General features: G+C 42.1%; 1 long non-coding RNA gene across 1 annotated transcript; it reads left to right on the forward strand.

Annotated features, from left to right (window-relative positions):
- The first annotated feature begins 223 nt into the window (after positions 1 to 223).
- On the forward strand, positions 224 to 6,582 carry LOC143665397 (uncharacterized). The gene is made up of 3 exons (XR_013166933.1): positions 224 to 305; positions 820 to 903; positions 6,543 to 6,582. It is a non-coding gene; the product is annotated as an uncharacterized LOC143665397 (long non-coding RNA).
- Positions 6,583 to 8,535: the final 1,953 nt, after the last annotated feature.

Raw genomic sequence — 8,535 nt, forward strand, 5'->3', positions numbered from 1 at the left:
CTCATTACGTGCCAGGCACTATTCAAACTTTTTACAAACTCATTTAACCTTTGCAAAACCCTCAGAGGTAGGTGTTTCCTCTATTTGTTAGACGGGCAAACCTGGTTATGTCACTTAAATAAACTGACTGGACAAACAGTGGCATGACAGGATTTGAGCCCAGGCATCTGACGCCAGGACCCTGGCATGTGTCTTCCTCATCACTTGCTTACATATGCGCCACCAGAAAACCATGCATTGCATTGAGCAGCTCTTCAAAAGTTACTTCTGCACTGAATGAGTAAAGAGGGACTGATCATCAATGAGTAAGGCTGGATACCATATATTAGTTCAGACTAATAATGCAACAGTTTTCCATGCATTCAATAAAACTTAATGAACAAATGATCCAAAGACAGGCTAATGTTACAATAAGCCTTCCTAGTAGATTGCCTATGTGGCTGGCTCTCTGGAGAAACGCCTAATACACTTGAAGTTTGCTTTCAATTTCTGCTTCCTGTTCTTACTTTCATCAGGTTTTTTTAAAAATTGTGATAACATATATGTAATATCAAATTTGCCATTTTAACCATTTTAAGTGTATAATTCAGTGGCATTAATTACATTAACACTGTAATTATCTTCTGAAAAAATCTTTTTCAGCATCTTAAACAAACATTAAGCAATAGCTCCCCAACCCCCCTCCCCCAGCCTCTGGTAACCTGTAGTCTAATTTCTGTCTCTATAAATCTGCTTATACTAGATATTTCATATTAATGAAACCATACAATATTTGCTGTTGAGTTTCTGGCTTAATTCTCATAGCATAATGTTTTCAAGTTTCATCAAAGTTGCAGCACTTATCAGACCTTCATTCCTGCTGTGGCTGTCTGCCAGGTTTGGAGCATGGAGATTCCAACGCAGGTATTTCAGTTTGCCAAAGCTGCCAAAATGCGATATATCAGAAATGGGCTGGTTTTTTAAAAGGGGATTTATTAGTGTGCCAGTTTGAATCTGCTGTGTAGCCCAGAAAAGCCAAGTTCTGTTTTTCTTTTTTTTTCCGGCGTGGACAGGCGCCGGAAATCGAACCTGGGTCTTCAGCACGGCAGGCGAGAACTCCGCCACTGTGCCACCACTGCCCGCCCAAAAGCCAAGTTCTTTAATCCTCATTCAATATTGTTGGGTGGGAGCTTTTTGATTGTTTCTATGGAGATGCCACCCACCCAATGGTGGGTGATAACTTTGATGAGATGGTTTTCATGAAGATGTGTCTCTACCCATTCAAGGTGGGGCTGCTTGCTGGAGCCCTTTAAGGGGGACCCATTTGGAAAAGCTTTAGAGCCCACACAGACAGAGACCTTTACAGATTAAGAAAAATGCCCTGGAGGAGCTTCGTGAAGCAAGAAGCCTGGACAGAAAGCTAGCAGATGCTGCCATGTTCACCAAGTGCCTTTTCAGTTGAGAGAGACCTTGAATGTCATTGGCCTTCTTGAACCAACGCATCTTTCCCTGGATGCTTTAGATCAGACGTTTCTATAGACTTGCTTTAATCTGGACATTTTCAAAGCCTTAGAACTTGTGAACTTGCACGTTAATAAATTCTCCTTTTTAAAAGCAGTTCAGTTTCTGGTATATCACATTCTGGCAGTTTGCAAACTAGAACAATTAGGTTACAAAATATAGTTCTAAGGCCATGAAAATGTCCAAATTAAGGCATCAAGAAGAAGATACCTTGACTCTGAAGAAGGACTGCTGACGTCCCAGGTTCCACTGTCACGTGGGAAGGCACATGGCCATGTTGGCCGGTTCACTGCTCTCAGCTTCTGTTTCCAGTGGCTTTCTCTCTGAGCATCTGTGGGTGCCTGTTTGCTTTTCCAGGGACACCTCTCAGCCCTCTGGGGCATCTCTCTCCTTGTGTCCACTTGGTTTCATCTCGCTGCTCTCTGTCAGCTTGCTCCAAAATGTCTCTGGTGTTTCTTTTCTTTCTCTAAACATCTCTGGTCTCTCTCTTATAAAGGGCTCCAGGAAAGGATTAAGACCCATGTTGAACTGAGTGGGTCACCTCTCCGTGGAAACAATTTAACCAAAAGGTCCCATCCAACAATAGGTGTCTGCACCCCCACGAATGGACTAGAAGAACAGGGCTTTTCTGCGGTATATAACAGTTTCAATTATATCCCCAAATATCTGTATCCCCAAATTAACGGGGGCATCTCCTTTTGCTTCACTTTGGCTCACTCTCCAGGAAGGACTTTAGAAAGGAAAACAACCACCCCTCCAGATCTGAGCTCTACCAATGGTGCCGTCAGCCTGTTTGGAAGAGCAGAGACCCCGCCCAAGGGGTTCTCTCAGGGTTTGCAGGGATGGCACCCATCCTCAAACGTGGGCGGAGGCCACGGCAGGCCTGGAGGGTGGTGGCTCGTCACCTCCACCTCTAGCCCATCTCTACAGAGTTTGTTTGGTTTAAAGTGTGGTGCTCTCCGTTCAAGCCAAATCCTTCCAAATTTTAAGCACCAAAGTAAGATATTGGCCACATGGTTTATTTGCACCTTGGCATTATGCTCACACTTGTGAATGGTTCTATCAGTGTATTCCTGTTAACCATTTCTAGTAACCTTTCTCAGCTCCCCTTCCTTAGTTCATCAGTCAGTATTTCCTTTGATTAACTTAACAGGAGTTTTAGAATCTTAAAGAAAAGGTAGTTTTATTTTGTGGCAGGGAATAAGGAGGGATTAGGGGAGGAATTTTGGACTCGACCCTTGCTAACTTCCTTGGGGCTTTAGGGGTGGTTGTGATGAGGGTCCAGAAGAGTCCCTATTGCTCCGGTGAGCTCATTCTGTGTGCTGATCCATCACCGGTGCTGAGCGAAGGCACATGGACTCACACCTTCGATCTCCCTGGGGACAGGGTTCAACCCACTGACCTGGCACAAGTGAATGAAGGAGAAAGGAATAGGTAGGTGTGCTGCAGCTGGATCCTGGCCACTCTTATTAAGACTCACTCCACTTCTTTCCCAATTTGAAGTCTTAGGAGTAAATAAGTTATATACACATTTACATATGTATAAGGTGGGCATAATTATACATATGGTGCCAATTTATGAAGCCTGAATCTGAGTGACCAGCTATTTTTCACGAGCAGCATTAGCTTGAACTACACATTATTCTTCACACGTATGAAAATCTGAATAGGAAAATATTTGGTCGTAATTATGGTGAAGAAAATTCAATAGGTTGTATCATGGTATGGATTTCCCTTTGTTGTGTCTTTTTTCTTCAGTTATAGAAGAACTGTTTCCAGCTTAAATGCATTCACCAGCCATTTAGTACACTTAGACACATTGCATATTTAAAGTTCTGCTTTACTGCTTGATGAAAGAACTAAATGCCTAACAAAATGCTCTGGAAAATGCTTAATTTTTCAACTGTTGATTTAATGTGTAACGCTTAAATAAGACAATGAATGGCTCTGGTCTACAACTACTGAAAAATAGAAAAATGACCCAAACTGGTATGTTAAATCTGTGAATATTAAGTTTGTCAATGTAATTTATGACTCTGCAGGTAATATACCGGCAATTTGTATACTAATTGCTATGGTGGAAGCCAAACCACTTTAGTAAATTAGTCTGTTTAAGCAGAAGTTAGCAATTGCCTCTCTATGTCGGGGAAGAGCTGAGGCCTGTTTAGGCGTGAGAAATGGAGCTTGGGTCAAGAGGCCGTCTGGAGCTGTACGGGCTCCTGCTGGCCGGCAGGCCCCGTGGCTGGGAGCTGACCGCAAGCCCACCCTGCAGTCTTGCCAAGAGCCTTCACCTGCTTCTCAGATCCAACGCCCAGTGGATTTCCCAAGTGATTCAAATTCAGAAAACAGAAGACCGAAATCAAAGCAGTTCACTCAGGGCAAAAACTGTAAGTTTCTGTGAGTTCAGTAACAGAAACAGGAATTTGAAAGCTGAAAAATAATCCTTTCCAGCTTCCTAAGAGAGTTCTTTTTTTGTTTTGCTTTTTATCATCACAATCAATTTTCATTTTTCTTCTTTTGCGAAAAATAACATATATACAAAAGAGCAATAAATTTCAAAGCACATCACAACAATTAGTTGTAGAATAGATTTCAGAGTTTGGTATGGGTTGCAATTCCACAATTTTAGGTTTTTACTTCTAGCTGCTCTAAGATACTGGAAACTAACAGAGATATCAATAAAATGATTTAGCAATCGTACTCATTTGTTAAACCCTACCTTCTCTGAATAACTCCACCATCACCTTTGATCTTTCTCTCACTCTTCAGGGTATTTGCACTATGCCCATTCTAACTTTCTCATGCTAAAGGGGCTGTCCATAATATGGGATGGGGGAATGGAACTAGTTGATGTTCTGGAGAGGCTGGCTCCTCTGCATTTTAGGACTTACCTGGTCCAGGGACCCATCTGGAGGTTGTAGGTGTCTGGAAAGTTACCCTAGTGCCTGGAACCTTTGTAGAATCTTATATAATGCCCTAGGTGTTCTCTAGGATTGACTGGAATGGTTTTGGTCAGGGTTGGCAGGTTATGATAGGTAGAAATGTCTAACTGAGTCTTGTGTAAGAGTGACCTCCAGAGTAGCCTCTTGACTCTATTTGAACTCTCTCAGCCACTGATATCTTATTTGTTGCACTTCTTTTCCCCGCTTTTGGTCAGGATGGAATTGTTGATCCCACGGTGCCGGGGCCGGACTCATCCCTGGGAGTCATTTCCCACGTCGCCAGGGAGACTTTCACCCCTGGATGTCATGTCCTACGTAGGGGAGAGGGCAATGATTTCACTTGCAGAGTTGGGCTTAGAGAGAGTGAGACCACATCTGAGCAACAACAGAGGTCCTCCAGGGGTAACTGTTAGGCATAGCTATAGGTAGTCTAAGCGACTCTGCTTCCTACGTGAACTTCACAAGAACAAGCCTCATAATCAAGGGCTTGGCCTGTTGATTTGGGCATCTGTAAGAGGGTCCTTTTAATGATATGTATGTATTCTTTTATTCTTTTAAAAACAGGTGTGGTTTTCTCTTTCAAATAGGAGTTTTTCTGGAGAGTTGGGGAGAATTAAATGATGTTTTAAACACCATGGGAACACTTGTTCTTGGGAAGATGCCCAATCCTCTCAATAATAATCAAAGAAAAGCAAATCAAAACACTGAAGTATAATTTGCTAGCCATCAGACATGCAAAAAATTTAAAAGATCAAAAGCTTTTATTATTGTCACTCACCTGGGGAAAAGGGCATAGTATAAATTGGCACAATGTTTTAGGAAGCTGTGTAGTAACAGCCATCACAATAAATATGCACGTATCTTTGGACTTACTCATCCTACTGCAAGGTGTGTATCCCATAGAAATACAAAACATCCCATAACCCTATAAAATTACTGCTATTTAACCACTTTTGATATACAGAAATAATAATTTCATATGATTTGACCTAATTCAAGGGTGTTTACTGTAGCATTTTTAAATGATGTGAGTTCGGAAAAAGCCTAAATGTTCAGCAATAAGAGACTGATTAAAAAATGACAAAGATTTTATGCAGCTTTTAAAAGGCACATGGTAGAGCTCAACTACGCTGATAGGAGAAAATGATCATGGGGCATTAAACAAATAGACCCGTTGTACGTCATACTAACCACACTTCCATTTTAAAAAGTGTGTATGTGTATTTGCGTTTATATTTTGATACGTGTATAACAGAAAATATAGAAAAGATTGGACAGATGTCTCCTAACACTTTAAACAGTGGTTCCTGTAAAAAGTTGCATTTGGATTGGGTCTGTGGAGAGAGAGGTTTTCCTTAACCTTTCTGCATTGTTTAAATTTGATACAGCCAATGTGCTATTTTTAGAGTTTGAGAAACAAAAAGTGAAAATAAACTATAAAAGCTATGGGGAATTTGGGAGATTTAGAGTGATACTTTATGAATGAAATCAATATTCAATCATATAATATTTTATCTGTTTGGTATGTTGACTTTCACATAGCAAACATTTTTTCAAAAGGTAGCATGCAACTATACTTTGCATGTGTGTGCATAAACGTGTTCTAAGAGTTTTGGTAAATATTAGGATAAACATTGTATTAAAATTAGTTACGTGTGAACTAAAGGAAACGCAACAGCTTGAAGAGCATCCAGAACCAAGTATTTATACAGCCAAGATGACCCTCAGTTTTAGGGAACGGGACTCGTAAGAGATGGAGCAGGTGTGCTGACCTTTCAAAGTCATGAATGGACAACTGGACTAGCTCACTAACTGACGACATTATTTTATCGTCTCTCCTCCACTATTTTTTGCTACAGGTAATTTATTGAGGTATAATTTACATACTGTAAAATGCATAAATCTTAAATGTACACCTAAAGTTTGACAAATATACTCACTGATGTGTTGGTAAACTGGCTTTCTGATAAAAAAAAAAAGTAAAAGAAAAAAGAAAGCCCAGTTTGCAGCATTTGTTGATTATAAATACTGTCCTCATGGCTGATTTTGAGATAGCAATGGTTTAACAACTGACTCACAACATTTTCCCGAGTGTTTCAGAATCGCATCTCCGGAGGGACAAACCAGGGCCAGCGCGCAGCGGGATGCGGCCTCTAACCGCGCAGCCGCGGCCCCCAACCGCGCAGCCGGAGGCCCCCAACCGCGCAGCCAGAGGCGGCCCCCAACAGCACAGCCGCGGCCCCCAACCGCGCAGCCGGAGGTCCCCAACCGCGCAGCCGGAGGTCCCCAACCGCGCAGCCGGAGGCCCCCAACCGCGCAGCCGGAGGTCCCCAACCGCGCAGCCGGAGGTCCCCAACAGCACAGCCGGAGGCCCCCAACCGCTCAGCCGCCACCAAATCAAGACATCGAGTATTTCCACCACCCCGGAAGAGTCTCTCATGACGCCTTCCACTTACCCCACTCCTACCCTGCCCCAGACAACCACGATTTGACTTTTATTACCATAAATGAGTTTTGAGCTTCACATAAATGGGACAACTGAGCAGACATTCTTTTGTTTCTGGCTTCTTTTGCTCAACTTAGTATTTTTGAAATTCATCATGTGGTGGCAGGGGACTGTAAAATCCTTTGTTTTCCGTATATTGGTTCTCTCTGTATCTTAGCTTAAGCTTTGGCTAGTATGGAAATAGAATCTGCACTTTTAAAACATAGCCTTCCTCCTTTAAAACTCCTTTTACTTACTCCATCGAGTTGCTCAGTGTGTGATATCGGTTCACACCTCTGCACAAAGAACAAAAGGGAAAGCAGGAGACCTCATGATTCTTTGTTTTTGAAAATTAGAGAAGGTGTAGATTTGCAGAAAATCATGCAGAAAATAAAGAGTTCCCACATGTTCTCCCTCATAACCCACACAGAGTCCTCCCTATCATTGTCACTTCACATGAGTGTGCTGCTTTTGGTACAATTGAGGAAACAATATTATTATAATTATAGCACTAACTATAATCTAAAATTTGCATTAGGGTTCAATGTTTTTGCTGTATGGTCCTAGCTTTTTAAAATTGTATTCTAACAATATATATACAACCTAAAATTTCCCCCTTTAGACACGTTCACATATATATTCAGTGCTGTTAACTACGTTTACAATGCTGTGCTGCCTTCATCACTTTCCATTCCAAAAATAGCAACTCCGTATTGGTTAGGCATCCACTCCCATTCCCTAGCCCTGCCCCTGGCGCCTGACAACCTGTATTTTAGTACCTGATTCTATGAATTTGATTATTCTAATTATTTCAGATCAATGAGATCATACAATATTTGTCCTTTTATATCTGGTTTATTTCACTCAGCGTGATGTCTTCAAGGCTCGTCTATGTTGTTGCAAGAATCAGAATTTCATAACTTTTTCAGCCAAATAATACTCCACTGAATGTTATATATCACATTTTATTGATCCATCCATCTGTCCATAGACACTTCAGTGCTCCATCTTTTGGCACTTGTAGCACTGGTGCAAAAATATATGTTGGAGGCCCTGCTTTCAATTCTTTTGGGCATGTATCTAGCAATGGGATTGCCACATCATGCAGTGATTCTGTACTTCACTTTCTGAGGAAGTACCAAACTGTTTTTCACAGCGGTTGTGCCAATTTACATTCCCAAGAACAGTGATGAGTGTTCCTATTTCTCCACATCTTCTCCAACACCTGTTCTGTTTTTGTAATAATAGCCACTGTAGTGGGTGTGAAATGGTACCTGGGATGGTTTGGAGCTATTTACCCTAGAAAAACTGTTCTTAAACTTATTCGGTTCCTGTGGGTGTGAACTGATTTTTAGTAGAAAGTTCCGATGCGGTTCCTTCAGTTAAGGTGTGGCCCAGCTCAGTCAGTGGGTCTTATCCTATTCCCGGAGTCCTTGGTCAGTGGAATGACATTCAACAAAGAGAAAGTCACAGGGAGAACAGCCAGAAGCTGAGTCAGGGAAACCCGGAGGAGGAGGGAGAGGCCAGCAGAGCCTGCCATGTGCGTGCGGACGACAGAAAGGCCGAGACAGGGATCACCAGCCGCCAGCCCCAGAAAGCCGGCCTTCG

This window comes from Tamandua tetradactyla, chromosome 21 (assembly GCF_023851605.1).
Source record: "Tamandua tetradactyla isolate mTamTet1 chromosome 21, mTamTet1.pri, whole genome shotgun sequence".
NCBI classification, from domain to species: Eukaryota; Metazoa; Chordata; class Mammalia; order Pilosa; family Myrmecophagidae; genus Tamandua; species Tamandua tetradactyla.